Source organism: Narcine bancroftii, chromosome 6, assembly GCF_036971445.1.
Source record: "Narcine bancroftii isolate sNarBan1 chromosome 6, sNarBan1.hap1, whole genome shotgun sequence".
NCBI lineage: Eukaryota > Metazoa > Chordata > Chondrichthyes > Torpediniformes > Narcinidae > Narcine > Narcine bancroftii.
This window is the reverse complement of record NC_091474.1, coordinates 126,631,537-126,652,355: the sequence shown is the minus strand read 5'-3', so window position 1 is coordinate 126,652,355 and position 20,819 is coordinate 126,631,537. Positions and strand designations below refer to the sequence as shown.

The 20,819-nt window shown below is 47.5% G+C and overlaps 1 long non-coding RNA gene across 1 annotated transcript; it reads left to right on the top strand.

Moving 5' to 3' along the window:
- The first annotated feature begins 692 nt into the window (after positions 1-692).
- Positions 693-17,630, top strand: LOC138737587 (uncharacterized). The gene is made up of 2 exons (XR_011341033.1): positions 693-831; positions 16,776-17,630. It is a non-coding gene; the product is annotated as an uncharacterized lncRNA (long non-coding RNA).
- Positions 17,631-20,819: the final 3,189 nt, after the last annotated feature.

Genomic DNA, 20,819 nt, shown 5'->3' with positions numbered 1-20,819 from the left:
CTGCTGGGATACGTCGGAATCACACCTAAATGTTCCCTGTGTTTTCTGCATTTGATTTCCCTGCTTATCCTTTCTCTTGAGAAACGGATGTTCCTCGTCCACAACCAGCACTTACATTGCAAAGTCTATCTCATTAACTGTTTCTACACCAGGGGTATTGTTTTTGTTAGTATTTTCCCAGTAGTAGGATTTGTTCTTGAGTTCATTGTGAACATATATTGGAGGATAATAAGACAGCAAATGGACTAAAGAGATGAGAAAGCTTAGTGTTGGTGGCTATGATGGAAGAGGTGCTGACTGACTGAAAGGCTCTCCTCATCATTGTCTCCCTTGTAGTTCCCTGTTAATCTGTACCTGCCAATGGACCGTGTTGAGACCAAACCACTGCACCAAAATCACTTCCTCTGATCCGGATGTGAGGACCTCAGCATCCTTGGGGGAAGGTGGGCATCCCTTGGCTGGTGTGGTGTGTTTGTCCTGCTATCCCTGCTGTCAGAAGCCCTGACCGCTTTGGCTGAAGGAAGACCTTTGCCTCATATCAACACCATGGGTCATTTTAATAGTACCATTGGAATCAATGATTTTCAAAAGTTAATTGATCGCACATTAGAAACAGATTTAAAACAAAATAACCTAACAAAGTAGTGAATTCACAAAAATGAATTTCTCTTTGCTTCCTAATCCACAGGCACAAGCAAACCATTATGGTCACTGTAAATTTGTGGGTAACACTGTTTATCGAACAGAAAGTCTTTACACTTCATTCTCAATGGACACACAATGGCAGCCGTCAAAATAAGCCCCAGTTAATCACCCTCCGGGAGGAAATCGGTAAGTTTATACATGGAGGTACCTTTGCGTTGCAAGTTGCATGAGTGAATGTTCAGAGGCAGAGGGCATAAATAGATGTGGCATTAATGAAATGCTGGAGGAGCTCAGCCAGTCTCGTAGTGTCCATAAGAGGTAAGGATATAACCATATAACCATATAACCACTTACAGCACAGAACAGGCCAGTTCGGCCCTACTAGTCCATGCCGTAACAAATTCCCACCCTCCTAGTCCCACTGACCAGCACCCAGTCCATACCCCTCCAGTCCTCTCCTATCCATGTAACTATCCAGTCTTTCCTTAAATGTAACCAATGATCCCGCCTCGACCACGTCTGTCGGAAGCTCATTCCACATCCCCACCACCCTTTGTGTAAAGAAATTTCCCCTCATGTTCCCCTTATAATTTTCCCCCTTCAATCTTAAACCATGCCCTCTAGTTTGAATCTCCCCCACTCTTAATTGAAAAAGCCTATCCACATTTACTCTGTCTGTCCCTTTTAAAATCTTAAACACTTCTATCAAGTCCCCCCTCAATCTTCTACGCTCCAGAGAAAAAAGCCCTAGTCTGCACAACCTTTCCCTGTAACTCAAACCTTGAAATCCTGTCAAAGTTCTCGTGAACCTTCTCTGCACTCTCTCTATTTTGTTTATATCTTTCCTATAATTTGGTGACCAAAACTGTACAAATTTGGCCTCACCAATGCCTTGTACAATTTCATCATAACCTCCCTACTCTTGAATTTAATACTCCGATTTATGAAGGCCAACATTCCAAATGCCTTCTTCACCACACCATCTACCTGAGTATCAGCCTTGAGGGTACTATTTACCATCACTCCTAAATCCCTTTGTTGCTCTGCACATCTCAATAGCCTACCATTTAATGCATATGACCTATTTAGATTTGCCTTTCCAAAATGTAACACCTCACACTTATCTGTATTAAATTCCATCAGCCATTTCTCAGCCCACACCTCCAGCCTTCCTAAATCACCTTTTAATTTACGGTAATCTTCCTCACTGTCCACAACACCACCAATCTTTGTATCATCTGCAAACTTGCTGATCCAATTCTCCACCCCTACTCCCAGATCGTTAATATATATAACAAACAATAATGGACCGAGGACCGTTCCCTGAGGAACTCCACTAGTCACTGGCCTCCAATTGGACAAACAATTTTCTACCACTACTCTCTGACACATCCCATCCAACCATTGCTGAATCCATTTCACTACCTCCTTATTTATACCTAATGCCTCCACCTTTTTTCCTAACCTCCTGTGGGGAACTTTGTCAAAAGCTTTACTAAAGTCGAAATAGACAACATCTACAGCTTTCCCTTCAACAACCTTTTTTGTAACCCCCTCGAAAAACTCAATCAGGTTTGTCAAGCCTGATCTACCCCTGACAAAACCATGCTGATTACTCCCTATCAATCCTTGTACCTCCAAATATTTGTAAATACCATCCCTCAGAACACTTTCCATCAACTTGCCCACCACAGACGTCAGACTCACGGGCCTATAATTCTGTTTACATTTAGACCCTTTATTAAACAGCAGAACCACATGCGCCACCCTCCAATCCTTTGGCACTACCCCCGTGGCCAGTGACATCCTAAATATCTCTGTTAATGGCCCCACTATCTGTCCACTAGCCTCCCTGAGTGTCCTTGGGAATATTTTGTCCGGTTCCGGAGATTTATCCACCTTTATCTTTTTCAACACAGCCATCACTACCTCCTCGGTTATCCTTATATGCTTCATTACCTCCCCACTATTTTTCTTTACCTCAACTGGTTCAATATTTTTTTCCACAGTGAATACCGAGGCAAAGAAATCATTTAAAATTTCCCCCATTTCCTCTGACTTCTCACTCAGCCTACCCTCACTACCTACAGATATGGATATATTACAGATATTTTGGGCCTGAGCCCTTCTTCAAGAAATAAACGTCAGAATAAAGACTGAAGAATGGCAAGGGGGAGGAGTCCGGACCAACAGCTAAAAGGTGTTAATAAGATATTATAAGAGGAAAAGTGAGAATTAATTGTGAAAGAAAAGAGAGAGAGAAAGAATTGAGGGAAAGGTGACGGGGGAAGAGGACAGTGGCGGGGGGGGGGGGGGGATTAACAGAAATTGGAGGTTAACATTAATGCCATCTGGTTGGAGGGAGCCCAGAGGAAAGATGAGGTGTTGTTCCTCCATTTTGTGGGTGGTCTCAGCCTGGTAGTGTGCAAGACAATGGACAGACGTGCCGGCAAGGAGAATGGGATGGGGAATTGAAATGGGTGGCCACTGGGAGATCCACGCTATTGCAGTGGACAGAGCCGAGGTGCTTAACGAAATGATCTCCCAGTCTGTGCCCAGTCCCTCCGATGTAGAGGAGTCCTCTTACGAATGCTGTGTGACTGGCTGAGCTCCTCCAGCATTTCTGTGCGTTTTTACGACAAATCTGCAGACTTTCATGTTTCTTTCTGTTAATGAAGGCACACCTCTTAACCAAACACCAGGGTCTGGGCAGAACAAAGTACTGAGTAATTCCACCTGATGCAGGCCTGTTCCTAAAAATACCCAATATATACCTATTCACATCTTTAGATAGTGAAGAATCTAATTCGATAACAGGTATTTACATACAATTGGTTAAATATTTCCATCTATTATGATATTTATTAATGACAGGCTGGGAAATAATTTTTTTCCTGCAGATGGTGAGATTAATGATCGGTATCCTGTAACTGAATAAATCGTCCCAAAATATTTAGACATTTTTTTAAAATGATATCTTTATGTACATATGTGATTATTATGCACTGTGTGAGCACCATTTTGTCAGATTGTACATGTTCAGTCAGATGATAATGCATGTAAACATGAACTTGAACATGGTCTCTGTAATGTCCTTACCTGCAAAGGTACATTTGAAATCATTGAGGTGTCCTCTCTGGGTCTCCTCATTCCTGTCCTGGATGAATGCACTGCCTGCCTCTGTTATTGCTCTGATTGGAGAGCCCTGTTCGCTCTTTCCTTCAATGTTTCCCTGCTCCCCCAATCTCTCAACCCCAACATAATACCAACTTGGCGTATGGGGTTTCCTTTTGTGTGGCTGCAGCTTTATGCAAATAAAGGAGGTAGAACTTTAAAGTAAAGCCAGCAGAGAAACACCGAAAATGCAGATGCTGGAATCTTGAGCCAACACCGAAAATCTGGAGGGACTCCGATAGGTCAGGGAACATCCGTGGGTAAAATAGTCAACATTTTGGGTTGGGACTTTTTATAGAGACTAATAAAGGGTTCCAACACAAAACTACTGTGAAAGAACAGAGGGACCTTGGGGTCCAAATCCATACATCTCTCAAGGTTGTCGCACAGCTGGATAGGATAGTTAAGAAGGCCTATGGTGTGCTGGCCTTCATTAGTCGGAAGTTCAGGAGTCATGAGATGATGCTGCAGCTCTATAAATCTCTGGTGAGACCACACTTAGAATATTGTGTTCAGTTCTAGTCACCTCATTACAGGGAGTATGGGTCATGGGGAAGCTATGGAGAGGGTGCAGAGGAGATTTATCAGGATGTTGCCTGGATTGGAAAATATGTCTTATGAGGCAAGGCTGCCAGAGCTGGGGCTTTTCTCTTTGGAGCATAGAAGGATGAGAATAGCGATCTACAAGATTATAAGAGGCATAGATAGGGTGGACACCAATGCCTTTTCCCCAGGGCAGGAGCAACAAACACCAGAGAACATCCATACAAAGTGATATGCAGAAGGTTTAGGGGAGATATCAGGGGTGTTTTTTACAAAGAGTTCTGGGTGCCTGCAATGCATTGCCAGGAGTGGTGGTGGAGGCTGGAACAATAGGGGCATTTAAAAGACTCTTAGACGGGCACATGGATGAAAGAAAAATAGAGGGTTACAAGGAAGGGAGAATCTGGGTTTTTTTCAGGTGCATATTGGTCAGTACAACATTAAGAGCCAAAGGCCCAGTACTGTGCTGTAATGTTCTATGTTAAAACATTGACTGTCCATTTCTCCTCATGGAAGCTGTCTGACCTGCTGGGTCCCTGTAAGTGATTTGTTGTTTCCTATTAATAGAGCATCTTCTAGTGAATGCAGGAAAGAGGATTTCCTGGGTACAACACTGTATTCGGAGCCATACCATTAGATACACACTGATTCTTAAATGTGACGAATACACCACGGTCCAGAACTGAAAAGCTCAACAAGCTTTATGAGGACATAATCCATGAACATTTGTAAAGTTATATTCCTTTTAAAATTCAAGCATTGGTACCATTGCTTCTTCAACAATCCAACTCAGTGAGTCCAGATATCTTCCTTTTCTAATGGGCTGATATTAAAAATAAGCTTTAAATTGCATCCATGTTCAGAAATATTTTGGGCCTCAGGTAACACTATGAAATGTGAGTAGAATAGAGAAGCTGTTTATCCTTGTATTTATCAACTAAGTGCAGGAAAAAATGGGGGCCAGCTATTTTTTAAAAAATGGTAGTCATTATTTTTCTTCCTCCATTCCTTCCCCAAACTAATGACCCCTGCACAACCATTGGAGTAGGCAAACAGGTATTTTCATCTGCCATGTTTTCTGAGGCTTTTACAAAACCCTGGGCCTCAGACTTCAGATCTCAGAATGTTAAAAGGAATGATTTTATACATACTTCATTTTAAGAGCAGAGGAAATATTTTATTGTTTTAAGATGCAATGAGAAGATAAATGGGGAACAAGCATAGTAAGTAGTGTTCGCAGGCACATTTCATATCTTGTTTACATATTAGTCATATTTTCCAGGTTATGTCTGGAGATGTTTCAGCATAAATGTGACAGGCAACTTTAAAGGGTTTTTTTTAATGTCTGAACAGAAATTGGAGATAATGATCTGTTCAATTTGAAGATTCACTGAAATCCTGTAGCTGTGTTTGATGCAGTTTGGCAAAGCACCTATTTGTTGTTCTCTTTTGATTTTTTTTGGATAATTCTTAATCTCCCTGATTTAATCCAGAACATGAACACTTGGATAGTGCTAACATGTTGAAGCTCTAAGTTATCAACAGCCAATGTTCCTGAAAGAAAAACGCACCAGCTAAACCAAAGACACGACCATTAACCATGAGTAAAACTGTCTATGACTAGGATCATTTTTTAACTTGTGAAAAATGTTTTTATAAACTTTTAAAGATCTCAAGATTCAATTAAAAAAACTGTGTTGGTAACATTAATACCTAATATGAAATTGCAACAAGAGCATTGGCAGTTTCAAAAGTCTAACGCAGATGTGAATAGTTACTTCTAATCTATTATCAGGAAATTAATGGCAGGGTTTGCTTTAACGTGAGCTAGTTTGAGGTTTAAAGCATTTAGTTGCTTTTTATCTGTGCTGGAATTCATCCATGATACAGGCTTCCTTCCTAAACATGTATTATCAGTACTATCTGTTATTCTGAACATGTTCTTCTTTGTTCATTGAGAAGTAGAAGCAAGCAAGCAAGTTGCCCACACTGAGCCAAGAGGGGATTAACAACAAATTTGTGCATTTAATGGTCTAGATGGGGAATACACCCAAATTTATAACAGAAATGTACTGTGCTCTCCAGAGCGAAAGTGCAAAATCAGGATTACAGAGATCAAGGGAAAGATAGGAGTGGTGATGTCAGAAAGAAGCTGGTCAGATTGGTGTAAGGACAGCATGACGTCAATTATAAATACAAGATATAGATTGGTCCAGCATAATTTTTTACACCAATTATTGCACAGGTCAAAAGCTGGAATTTCAGAGATGCGTTTCAGATGTGGGACTGAGACAGGAACTTTTCTACAAGCCATGCGGTCGCGCATGAAAGTGAGACCATTTTGGCAAGAAATTGCAGAATAATTAACCAGGAGTGGCCTTCACGGGCGACCCGTAGCAATGTTTAATTAGGTAATTTCATGGAATTAAGCGACAAATTGACCAAATATCAAATCTCAGTTATAAAAAGAGCACTGGCGGTAGCAAAAAAAATGTATTGCGATCACTTGGAAGCTCAACTCCCCTCTACTTATAGCACGATGGACTGGGGAAATGATGGGGAAAAAAAAATCTCATATAACTTAAAGAATAAATATAACACTTTTGTAAAGGACTGGCAGCCACACCTGGACCACATAGGGGCCCAGATACAGTAATAAAAAGGAACAAAAAAGAGTATAAAAGTAAATACTATATGTATAAAAATGTTGTTTCCCCAACTGTGCTCTATAAAATATATGTAAACTCTGATGGCGATCAGATCTGTTTGTATGGAAGGGGGAGGGAGGGACTGTTCTGTTTTTGTATTTGTTTGTTGTGTTTGTGAGAAAAAGTTTAATATATTGTGTTGTGGCGGCTCACCACAAGGCAGGCGAACCGGCCCCACTTGTAAGCCATGTGGCGGGGCAGCCAGTCAAAATGGCGCTCTCGGGTGTTTCCCTTCCTTCCAGCACGGGGCTCAGAAACCCGCGCTGGGGGACCACGTGACGCCTAGGTGACGTCAGTGCCTTCCAGCGCGGTTCTCAGCCAGGTCTGGACTGGGAGTATAAGTGCACCACAGCAGCCTGCAATAATCTAGTCTGCTCACTGAGCTCAACCCGTCTGGTTGTGTGTGTTATTGCAGGAGCAGTGTAGCCGCCGCTACAATTGGTGACCCCGATTGGTTCAAATGTCTTTGAACCCATCATGAGCGAGCCTGGGATCAGCGCTATAGCCGTAAAACTGCCTGAATTCTGGGTTCAGGAGCTGGAGACCTGGTTTAGCCACGCGGAGGCCTAGTTTCACCTCCGCCGGATTTCGTCCAACATGACCAAATTCTACCATGTGGTCGCTGCCCTGGACCAGGCCACCACCAGATGAGTGCTGCACCTTGTTCAGCACCCACCTGCCAAGGAAACGTATGAGACCAACAAGCGAATGCTTACCGGGTCCCTCAGACTATCCAGACACCAGCGGGCCACTCGGGTGCTGCACCTCAATGCCCTGGGGGACAGGTCCCCGATGGAACTGATGGATGAGATGCTCGCGCTCATGGGTGAGCATACCAACTGCCCACTTTTCGAGTGCATCTTCCTCGAACGTATGCCCGGGGACATCCACCTGCTGCTGGTTCAGGAGAGCTTCAATGACCCGAGGAAGATCACCCAGAAGGCCCACGAGCTATGGTTCTCATGATTCTTGGAAGGCTCAGTGGTCCAGTAGGTCATGAGGCATGGGCACGACAATGCCAAACCTGCCCCTAGCGCTGCGGTAGAGCACCCGGCCCCTGCAGGGGCCCCCAAGAGCATAACCAAGGCCACAGGATCCACTTCAGGCCTCTGCTTCTACCACCAGCACTGGGGAGCCAAGGCTCGGAAGTATTGTCAGCCCTGCTCGTTCCAGGGAAATGACCAGGCTGGCCACTGTTAATGGCTGTGGCAGCTGGCCAAAGACACAGCCTTCTCTACCTGCGGGGCTCAGTCAGCGGCCGGCGGTTACTTGTTGACACTGGAGCCCAGATCATCGTCATCCCAGCCACGGCCGTCGAATCCAGGAACCGACCTGGTGGACCTCCCCTCCGTGTGTCCAACGCAATGGCAATCCGGATGTATGGAGACAAGACAGTCCACTTCCAGATTGGCCAACAGAATTTCACATGGAGGTTCACCATCTCGTCCCTCCTGACTGCCATCCTGGGTGCAGACTTCCTCCTCGCACACGGGCTTCTGGTGGACATTCGAGGTAGGCACCTGGTGGATGCCCATACCTTCCAGGCCATTTGCCTCGACGCCTCCCGCTCAAAGCAACCACAGATGGCCACAATCAGCACACCCAGAAATGAGTTCCAGCAGATCCTGGATGAGTTCCCGACACTCCTCAAGCCACAGTTCTCCACTGCCTCGCCACGCCACATCCCCACCCAAGTCCCGCCAGTTCACACCAAGGCACGCTGGCTCCTGCGTGACAAGCTCTAGGTAGCGAAGGAGGAGTTTTCACACCTGTTGAAGCTGGAGATCATTTGGCGGTCCGACAGCCCATGAGCCTCGCTGCTCCACCTGGTCCCAAAAGGCTCCGGTGGCTGGTGTCACTGCGGAGACTATTGACGGCTCAATGAGGCAACTGTTCCTGATTGTTACCCCATCCCTCACATCCAGGACTTTACGGCCAACCTGCACGGTGCGAGGGTCTTCTCCAAGGTTGACCTGGTGCGCAGATATCACCAGATCCCGGTGCACCCTGAGGACATACCCAAGATGGCCATCATCACCCCCTTTGGCTTGTTCGAATTCCTGCGCATGCTGTCTTGGCTCAAGAATGCCGCTCAGACCTTCCAGCGCCTCATGGACTCTGTGGGCAGGGACTTGGATTTCATCTTTATTTATTTTGACGACATCCTCGTCACCAGCAAGGACTGGGCGCTGCCACATGCACCTTATATTGCTGGTGTCACACACATTCTCTGTACATACCCACTCTTTGCCTTCCTGATTACACAGGAGAATTCAGCTATTGCTGATCTTAATGCCTTCTTGTCACCTGACCTGAAGGCAGTGCCACAATCTCAGAATAATGCATGAATGTCTGCATCCAGCCACGATTTTCAATTTGTCCTGGCTCTTACACCCTTAATGCACTTGCCTATGTCGCTAGTCACTGAGCCTGTATACTCATCAATGTTGATGTGGTCATAAGTGGCCGTCTCCCTGAATCCAGTTTCAGAGCAGTCCTGCAGCAGGTCTGTGGCTTCCTCTGGCCAGATCCTGATCTCCCTGTTAACTGACTAACACCCTTTGAAAATGATTTACAGATTCAACTCTGTTCTGCTGAAGACCCCAAATACTATCATCTTCCTGAGCAACTCACTTCCAAATCTTCTCATTATGTCCAAGTAAATATAACGATATAACCATATACAGCACAGAACAGGCCAGTTTGGCCCTACTAGTCCATGCTGGAACAAATCCCCACCCTCCTAGTCCCACTGACCAGCCCCTGGTCCATACCCCTCCAATCCTCTCCCCTCCATGTGAAGCAGTCCCAGAGAAAAGACTTCTATTTCACCTTTTATAATCAACACTTTTCATCGTATTGAAGCCATGTTCCAAACAGAATAATCCTCCAACCTCCAACAATATAATCCCTATAATCCTCCAACCTCAGAATATAACTGAAATCCCTCATTCTGTTGTAGTAACTGCTGCATGAAAACAGACAAATATTGGAAATTGAAGTCATCCAAATATCTCTCAAGCATCTGCATCAAAGTCATTTGCATGTCTTATCCCAATATCTCTCATTCCCCAGCCAAGAATCTGGGCCTGCAACACTCTGCTAGTCATGCAAAGACATTTCAGAAATAAACCTTTTTGGTTTGACCACTGTCTTTCCCTAAAATCTGATGAAGCAGTCTTCAATTTAAAGGGATAAGGGGAAATTGCAAGCAGGTGGGATGGGCGTGGCTGGGAAATTTTGGATGGTTTGGGAAAGATGGACTGAAGGGCCTGTTTCTGCACTGTGTGAACCTATAGCAATGCTCTCACGCTGCACGAAACGCTCTTCTTTCATTGTAACTCCATACTTTGTAATTTTGCTGTTTTACTTTTCACAGCTGTGTATAAATGTCAGGGTTGATCCATTTAACTGCTCACAGAAGAACCTTTTCACTGCACCAGAAATAATGAGACAAATAAACTTCAACTTAAAATTTAGATGTATGAAGGTGATAGCAGAACCCAAGGAATTCACAACAGTCAGAACTAATCCCCCCATATTCACATTCTAAATTTTAGAACATAGAACGTTACATCACGGTACAGGCCCTTCGGCCCACAACATTGTGCTGATTTACAGTGCCACATCCATAATGTTTGGGACAAAGACACATTTTTCCTTTTATTTGCCCCTGTACTCTACAGTTTTAAATTTGTAATCAAACAATTCACATGTGATTAAAGTGCACGTTCCAGATTTTATTCAAGGTTATTTGTATACATTTTGGTTTGACCATATAGAAATTTCAGAACTTTGTGTGGATGTGTCAATGACTACTGTCCACAGAAGACTTCATGAACAGAAATACAGAGGACAAACTGCAAGATACAAACCACTCGTTAGCCATAGAAACAGGATGTCGAGATTACAGTTTGCCATGAAGTATTTAAAAAGCCTGCAGAATTCTGGAAAAAGGTCTTGTGGACAAATGAGACCAAGATGAACCTGTATCAGAGTGATGGCAAGAGCCAAGAATGGAGGCGTAAAGGAACTGCCCAAGATCCAAAACATACCACCTCATCTGTGATGGGGGGGGGGGGGTGTTGTGGTCTGGGCATGTGTGGTTGCCACAGGTACTGATGCACTGACCTTCATTGATGATGTAACTGGTGATAAATTCTGAGGTGTATAGAAACATCTGCTCACATTTGAGCAAATGCCTCCAAACTTATTGGATGGAGCTTCCTCCTACAGCAGGACAATGACCCCAAACGTACTGCTAAAGCAACAAAGATTTTCAAAGCTAAGACTGGAAAATTCTTGAATGGCCAAGTCAGTCACCCGATCTAAATCCAATTGAGCGTGCCTTCCATACGCTGAAGAGAAAACTTAAGGGGACAAGCCTCAGAAACAAGCAGGAGCTGAAGATGGCTGCAGAAGAGGTCTGGCAGAGCATCACGAGAAAAGATACTCAGCACTTGATGGTGTCTATGAATCACTGACCTTAAGCAGTCAACACATGCAAGGGGTAAAACATGAAAGTCTCCAGACTCCATTGTTGAAGGAAAAACACAGTACTGGAGAAACTCAGCAGGTCAAAGAGTGTCCTTTATATAGCAAAGATAAAGATAAAGAAACACGAATGTTTTGGGCTTGAGCCCTTCATCAAGGTATCATTGCATGCAAGGGATGTGCAACAAAGTACTAAACATGACAACTTTAATATGTGTACCATTGCTTTGTCTCTAATTCTGTGGTGCCCTGAAATGGGGGAACAAAAGTGCTGCAATTTCTCCATGGTGAAACCAAAATGTTCACAAATAACCTTGAATAAAATCTGGAATGTGCACTTTAATCGCATGTGAATTGTTTGATTACAAATGTAAAACTTTGGAGCACAGGGGGAAATAAAGGAAAAGAATGTGTCTGTGTCCCAAATATTAAGGAGGGCACTGTATATAAACCTTCTGAACAAAAATAAACCTTCCCTACATCACACCTATTACCCTCTATTTTTCTTGCATCCATGTGCATGTCTAAGAGTCTTTTAAATGTTCCTGTTGTTCCAGCCTCCACCACTATCCCTGGCAATGCATTCCAGGCACCCACCACTCTCTGTGAAAAAAATGTACCCCTGACATCTCCTCTAAACTTTCCTTCCCTCACCTGCTACACACCTCTAGTATTTGCTCCTATCACTGTTAAAAAGGTACCGACTGTTCATCCTATCTCTGCCTCTCATAATCTTGTAGTCTTCTGTTAAGTGGCCTCTCATCCTCTTCATTCCAGAGAAAAGTCCTAGCTCTGCTAACCTTGCCTCATAAGACACCTTCTCCAATCCAGGCAACATCCTGGCAAATCTCCTCTGTACCCTCTCCAAAGCTTTCACATCCTTCTTGTAATGAAGTGACCAGAACGCAAGACAATATTCCAAGTGTGGTATAGCCAGAGGCTTACTGCAGGGGGAAACCTCTGTACCTGCAGGAGTGTAAGGGGACAGGACAACACCTGGCCGGCTGTCAATCAGTCAGCCTGAAGGGATCAAGCCCCACCCGGTCGGGTGTCAATCACCCTCCGGGATATAAGCCTGCACTGCCGGCCTCCCGAGGCCTCACTCAGCCACAGGCAGCCTGGCTCTGTGGAAGTCTTTGTGGATTAAAGCTTGTTCTACAGTCTTTATCTTTGTGTGTGTCTGATTCTGGCTAACAGTGCACCACAATTTAATTCACAAAATTTTCGCACGGCAGCTATGGAAAAACTCCTGTGCGCAGGGAGCCTCGAGGTCGACCCACGCCACCCGGAAGCCCAGACACACTTCGAGATTGGGCAGCACGCGGTTGAGGCAATCATCGAGGCACATGAGGGCAACATCCTGGACTCCGATCGGAAGAGGTTGGTCCTACTCTGGTCAAAGCTGGGTCCCCATTGCCTTCCAGGTAACCAAAGGCTGCTCCACGTACAAGAGTGCAATGGACACTCTCGAGAACTTGTACAAGCCCCCCATGAATGCGGCCTGTGCAAGGTACCTCCTCAACACCCGAGCCCAGCAACCCGGGGAGATAGCCGAGTCTTACCTGGGACACTTGAGAGAGTTGGCCCAACCGTGTCTGACTGTACCCGGGGTAGGTGTAGAGGAGGTCGAGCAGCTGATCCGGGACGCCTTCGTCCGAGGGCTACGCTCGAGGGCCATCCGGCAGAAACTGCTGGAAGACAACATCTATGCCCTAACCAGGACTGTGGAAGAGGTCCAAACCCTGGAAGCAGCAGCCCTGCACATCGAAGCCTTCAATTCCCGGTTCCCCTAGGCTCCCTCATGGCCCTCTCACACTGCAGCTGCAGCCCCAGGCTGAGCTGGGGAGGAGAATGTCGCTGAGGCAGGTGCCCGGCACCTTTGAAAATACTGTGGGTCCTGGTGTGGGTCAGATCGACTATCACGCCAAAACTGCCCAGCTGGAAACCTGTATTTTTCCTGATGTGGCAAGAAAGACCACTTTCCAAAAGTGTGCCTCTCTAAACCTGCCAGCAGCCCAATGGCCCTCTATGACCTCCCTACCTCCCCCACAGACCCCCCCACGTGCGCGTGCCGGGTGGCGCCTTTGTCCCCGCAATGACTTCCCCCTTCCCCATCTTCAACCGCACAACATCTGGCCCCGCCACTCTCGTGTGCCCCAAGCATCTGCACCAGCCCCCACCTGCGCCACTCACTGAGAACCACAGTGACATAACTCCCAGCTCACGGAATCATGTCACTTCTGGCTGACGTAACGACGTCACTGCCACCGGCCATGATGATGTCACTTCCCCGGCGCAGCGGACATGGCTGGGGAAGGAGGCCAGCCATGCATCGGCCCACCACGTGCCGCCCCATCTTGGGCCAGGCAATGCCTGACATGGAGGGCTCCCAACAACGTTGAGAATGACGTGGTCAACATGGGAGATGAGCAGGCTGCCCTACCGATGCTCCCCACACCTCCAGGTGCCATCAGCTGCCACATGCCGCACCCAGCGACCGACAGCAACGTGGTCAACTTGGGCGATGACCAGGCTGTCCTACGGACGCTCCCCATGCCTCCGGAGGCCATCGGCTACCACACGCTGCACCTCATGACCGATGTTGATGTCGTCAACACGGGCGATGACCAGGCCGCCCTATTGATGCTCCCCATCCCTCCGGATAGCGACGACTCCGACTCCGAGACGGTCCTGGCCACCACCATGCTGACCAGGGATATCCCCACGATCTTGGGCGGTCAATGATGGACGTGCGAGTCAACGGGCAGGTAACAAAGTGCCTGTTGGACAGTGGCAGCACTGAGAGCTTCATTCAGCCAAGCGTGGCCCACTCCCTAAGGTTAAAGGTCCTCCCCACCACCTGCTCGATCGCCCTCGCCGCCAAGGATAAGACTGTTGGTACCCTCGGGCACTGCTCGGTCAATATAAAGGTGGGAGGGGAGACTTACACAGGATCAGGCTCCTGGTCATGCCCAAACTCTGCGCACCACTTCCTCCTGGGCCTGGATTTCCAGTGCCACCAGCAGAGTGTCACCCTTGCCTTCGGGGGGCCCCAACCTCCACTCACATTGCCCAGTACGTCAATCTACCAGCCCCGGCCAACCTGTGGCCTCTCCACCCTGCGCATCACCCCACTGGCACTCTTTCCACATCTTGCGCTAGGCTGCAAGCCGATCGCCGCCAGAAGTAGGCGCTATTGCGCTGCAGACGGGGACTTCATGCCTCGAGGGCCATCCGGCAGAAGCTGCTGGAAGCCAACATCTATGCCCTAACCAGGACTGTGGAAATGGTCCAAACCCTGAAAGCAGCAGCCCTGCACATCGAAGCCTTCAATTCCAGGGGGAGGTGCAGCGACTTCTGGAGGAAGGCGTTATAGAGCTCAGTAACAGCCCTTGGAGAGCCCAAGTCCTGGTGGTCAAAGGGGGAAGTAAGTTGAGGATGGTCGAGGGTTACAGCCAGACCATTAATCGGTACACCCAGCTGGATGCCTACCCCCTGCCGAGGATCGTCGACATGGTCAATAAGATAGTCCGCTACTGGGTTTTCTCCATGATTGACCTGAAGTCGGTGTATCACCAAATCCCTATCCACCTGAATGACAAGCTCTACACTGCCTTTGAGGTAGAGGGGCGCCTGTACCAGTTCTGCTGGGTTCCTTTTGGGATCACGAACGGGGTCTCCGTCTTCCAGCAAGAGATGGATCGCATGGTAGACTGGCACAAGCTGAAGGCAACGTTCCCATATCTGGATAACATCACTGCCGTGACCAGCAGGACCGTGATGCTAACCTGGAAAAATTCCTCCAGACGGCCGCGGAGCTGAACCTCACTTACAACAAGGAGAAGTATGTGTTCAGCACCACCCGCCTCGCCATCCTGGGTTACATCGTGGCCCATGGAGTTGTTGGCCCAGATCCGGAAAGGATACGCCCATTAATGGAGTTACCCCTCCCCCCCCACGCTAAAGGCCCTCTGCAGGTGCCTGGGCCTGTCCTCTTATTACTCAAAGTGGGTCCCTTGCTTCTCGGACAAGGTCCGCCCACTGGCCCAAGCCACAACTTTTCCCCTCCCACCTGAGGTGCAGGCAGCCTTCACCCGCATCAGGCAAGACATCGCGGATGCAACGATGCAGGCTGTGGATGAGGACTTGCCCTTCCAGGTGGAGAGTGATGCCTCCGAGGTGGCCTTTGCTGCTACTCTCAACCAAGGAGGGAGGCCCGTTGCCTTCTTCTCCAGGACCCTCCAATGCTCCGAGCTAGGGCACTCCGCCATTGAAAAGGAGGCCCAGGCGATTGTGAAAGCGGTCCGCCAATGGTGCCACTACCTGGCTGGCAGGAGATTCACGGTCCTCACAGACCAGCGGGCCATGGCATTCATGTTTAACACTACCCAGAAGAGCAAGATCAAGAACGACAAGATCCTGCGCTGGAGAGTTGAGCTGGCAACCTGCAGCTACAACATCCAGAACCCCCCCAGGAAGTTTAACGACTCCCCTGATGCCCTCTCTCGCACCTGTGCATCTAAGCATGACGACAGGTTGCAGGCATTCCATGAGTCCCTCTGCCATCTGGGCATCACCCGGTTGTACCATTTCGTTAAGTCCCGAAATCTGCCGTACACCATCAGCGATGTCAGGGACATGACCGAGGCCCATCGGGTCTTTGCGGAGTGTAAACCCCACTTCTTCCGCCCGCCCCCCCCCCCCCCCCCCCGGCCCACTTTGTAAAGGCTACTTGGCCTTTCAAGCATCTCGGCATGGACTTCAAAGGGCCCCTGCCTTCCACGAACCAAAACGTCTACTTCCTCACGGTAGTTGACGAGTAATCACGCTTCACTTTCGCCATCCCTTGTCCGGACACCTCCACGCCCACCGTCATCAGGGCCTTGGGGCAGATTTTCACCATGTTTGGCTACTCCGTCTTCATCCACAGTGATCGGGGGGGTCTAGTTTCATGAGCGACGAGCTGCACCAGTACCTGACGGCGAGGGGCATCACGACCAGTCGAACGACAAGCTATAACCCGAGAGGCAACGGGCAAGTGGAACACAAGAATGGGGTGGTTTGGAAGGCTGTCCTCCTGGCTCTCAGGTCAAAAGGGTGGGCTGTTAAGTACAGGCAGGACACCCTGCCTGAGGCGCTCCATGCCATTCGGTCACTGCTGTGCACTGCTACCAACGAGATCCCTCACAAACGCCTATTCTCATTCCCCAGGAGGTCGGCGACTGGAATGTCACTCCTAGCATGGCTCACGTCCCCGGGACCGGTGCTTCTGCGTAAGCATGTACAGACACACAAGGCCGAAGCCCTGGTAGAGCAGATTTTCCTCCTGCATGCAAACCATAACTACGTTTACGTTAGGTTCGGTAGTGGGAAGGAGGACACCGTCTCAACCAGGGACCTGGCACCAGCAGGAGTACCCACCACACCACGCCACCCTCCAACCCAGGACGATGCTGACCAGGCATACATCCCCATCCCCAGGCTGCTATTGGGTACGCAAGGCGTCCTTGACCACCAGGGGCTCGTTTCAACCTTAGGAGACGATCCCGCCCCCCCACCCATCCAATACGACCCGCATACGTCGACCTCGGCTCCCCTGGTCACCCCTCCACGCGGCACCACACCAGCGACATACACCCCTGCTGCAAACCCCCCCCCCCAACTTCCCCTCTGACCAGTGACTAGGAGCCAGTCCTGCAACGGTCACAGAGACCCCAGCAGCCGCCGAATTGTCTCAACCTGTAAATATTGTATGTGCATAGTGGGTGCGATTCCTTGTTACTGCCTCCCTCCCCTCCGGAACAATTTTAAAGAAGGGGGTGAATGTGGTGGTACACCACCGGCCTACTGCAGGGGGCAACCTCTGTACCTGCAGGAGTGTAAGGGGACAGGACAACACCTGGCCGGCTGTCAATCAGTCAACCTGAAGGGATCAAGCCCCACCCGGTCGGGTGTCAATCACCCTCCGGGATATAAGCCTGCGCTGCCGGCCTCCCGAGGCCTCACTCAGCCACAGGCAACCTGGCTCTGTGGAAGTCTTTGTGGATTAAAGCCTGTTGTACAGTCTTTATCTTTGTGTGTGTCTGATTCTGGCTAACAGTGCACCACAGCGCTGCAACGTGACCTCACGGCTCTTGAACTCAATCCCCTGACAATAAAAGTCAATATACCATAGGATTTCTTAACTACCCTATCCACCTGCGTGGCACCCTTAAGAGATTTGGACCCCAATGTCCCTCTGTTCCTTCAGATCCCTGCAGAGCTCCACTAGTCACTGACCTCCAGGTGGAGTATACTCCATCCTCTACTAACTTTTGCTTTTTGCAAGCAAGGCACTTTTGGATCCACACAGCCAAGATTCCATGGATCCCATGCCTCATGACTTTCTGAATGTCTACCATGGAGGACCTTGTCAAAAGCCTTACTAAAATCCATATGCACCACATCTACAGCCAACCTTTATCAATTTCTTTTGTCATGCCCTCAAAAAATTCAATTCTGCTCGAGAGGCACAACCTGCCCCTCACAAAGCCATGCTGACTATCCCTGAGAAGACTGCACTTCTCCAAATGTTCATAAATCTTGTCCTTAAGAATCCTCTCCAATAGTTTGCCCACTCCTGATGTAAACTCACTGATCTATAATTTCCAGGATTCACCCTATTACCTATTTAGATATTGAAATTTAGAGATTATAGCATGATTACAGGCCTTTCTGGCCCACGAGTCCGTGCACCCAAATACACCAATTAACCTACAAACCCCATACATTTTGGTGGGTGGGAGGAAACCGGAGCCCCGGGAGGTGATCCACGCAGGTCATGGTAAGAACATACAGATATCAGCAGATTGGAACCCAGGTTTGCCGGTGATGTAATAGCCTTGCACCAACCTCTACATTAACCATGAACTCTCTCCTGCTTTACAAGGTCCCAGGAGGTACCAGTTTGGCAGTGCAACTTGTTGATTTTGAGGCCCAAATATTTCTCCAGCAATTTTTATTTTTTGATAATGATTACGTTAAAATGCTCACTGTGTTTTTAAAAAAAAAATTACTGGTATTTTCATTCTTGCATTTTAATATAACGATAAATTACAAAATTAAAATGACAGCATTGTCAATATTCCCTATTATATTTTTCTGTCTACTATTTTGAGAACAATGTTTAATTTCACTAATGCCTTTCATTTTAAATATTTTATGGTTTCTACAATCTAATCATTCTCATTCTAGATATTTCTTGCCAATTTCTTGTTTAATTTCTTCATCACAATCTATAAATCTTGGTCATCCCTTGCTGAATTAAAAAACCCTCCAAATCATTTAACCCCCCCCACCCCCCGGCACACTGCCATATTTTGCTTAAAATCAAATATTATCCTTATTTGGCTATGGGAAAGCACTTTTCTGGGGGATATTTGAATTCCTGACGAGAATGCACATTCATCGAAAATGATGCATTATTTAATTTAAATATTTAGTAGTGCAGAGCTATAATTGTAGCTACCTTTATCTGCCTCAATCTTCAGATCTATTTTAAAATTTAACACTATAATCTTATATTCCTCTCAATCTTTTTATCTGAAGTACGGTACACAGTACTGACTACAAGATTTCAACTGCGGACGAACCAGTGGTTTAAAGAGTTTGGGGATGCAGAATGTACAAGGAACGTTTTGGAGGATGTGTGGGTCAGGAAGCATCCATGGAATGTAATAGACAAAATATGTTCAAGGTTGAAAACATGCTGTCTGACCTGTTGAGTTCCTCCAACACCTTCTTTGTGCATTGCTCGAATTTGTCAGTCTGCAGACTTCTTGTTTACCTTTACCTCTGGTTTATGTGAAACACGAAAGTCTGCAGATGCTGTGATTGTAGTAAAAATATCTAAATGTCGGAGGAACTCAGCTGGTCTTCAGGAGGCAAAGATATATTGTCGACATTTCAGGCCTGAGCCCTTCAAAGAATAAGCCAGAAGCAGGAAATCTCAGAAAGTCTCAGAATTCAAACAATTGGGGGGTGGGGGGGAGGGGGGGGTGGGGGGGATGATTCCAGACCAACAAAAGGTGTTAATTGGATTTGATAAGGGACCAGGTAAGAATTTATCATGTTTGTGTGAATGGAGAGACAGAGGTAGGGGAAGGCCAAGGGGGAAAAAGGGGGGAGGGGGTTTAACAAAGGCCAGAGAAGTTGATATAAATGTCATCCAGTTGCCCAGTCAGATCATGAGGTTCTGTTCCTCTAGTTTACAGATCATCTCAGTGTGGCAGTGCATGAGACCATGGACAAACATGTCAGCAGGGGAATGGGATGGAGAATTGAAATGGGTGGCTACTGGGAGATCCACGCTATTCGTGCAGGCAGAACCAAGGTGCTCAACAAAGCAATCTCCCAGTCTGCATTCAGTCTCTTCAAGGGTGATGAGAACACAAGGGGAGCTCTGGATACAGTAGATGATCCCTGCAGATCATGTGAAACACTGCTTTCACATGGAAGGATTGTTTGGGGGCCCAAATGGTGGTGAGGGAGGAGGTGTTGGCACAAGTGGAGCATCTCCTGCGGTCACAAGGGTAGGCGCCAAGAGAATGAATGGTGGGGAGGGAGGAATGGACAAGGGAGTCATGGAGGGAGTGGCCCCTCTGGAAGGCAGAGAGGGCAGGAGAGGGGAAGATGTGTCTAGTAGTAGGTGGTGGAAATGGTGGAGGAGGATGTATTGGATGTGGAGACTGGTAGGGTGGTAGGTGAGGACAAGAGAAATCCTGTTCTTGTTTCGTGTGGGGGCAGAGGGGGCCAGGGCAGATGTGCAGGTAAAGGAGGATATGCTGGTAAGTGGGAGAGGGAAAGCCATGTTATTTGAAGAAGGAGGACATCTCTGATGATCTGGCATGGAAGTCCTTGTCCTGAGTGCAGATGTGATGGAGACAGAGGAATTGAGAGAATGGAATGGAATCCTTACAGGGGACAGGGTGGGAAAGGGTGTAGTTGAGGTAGCTGTGGAGAGGGATTGGTTGGGTCTATTGTCCAGAAAGAAATGAATGGCTTTGAGGCCTTCAGTATGGAGGATGGAGGTGTATAAGGACTGGATGCCCATGGTAAACATGAGGCATTCGAGTTCAGGAAACTGGAAGTTTTTGAAGTGATGGAGGTCATGAAATGTCCCAGGAAGGATTGGACCTGAGGGGAAAAACAGTTGAGTTAAGCAGAGACCAATTCAGAGGGCAGGAGCATGTGGACACGATGGGTCTGCTGGGGCAA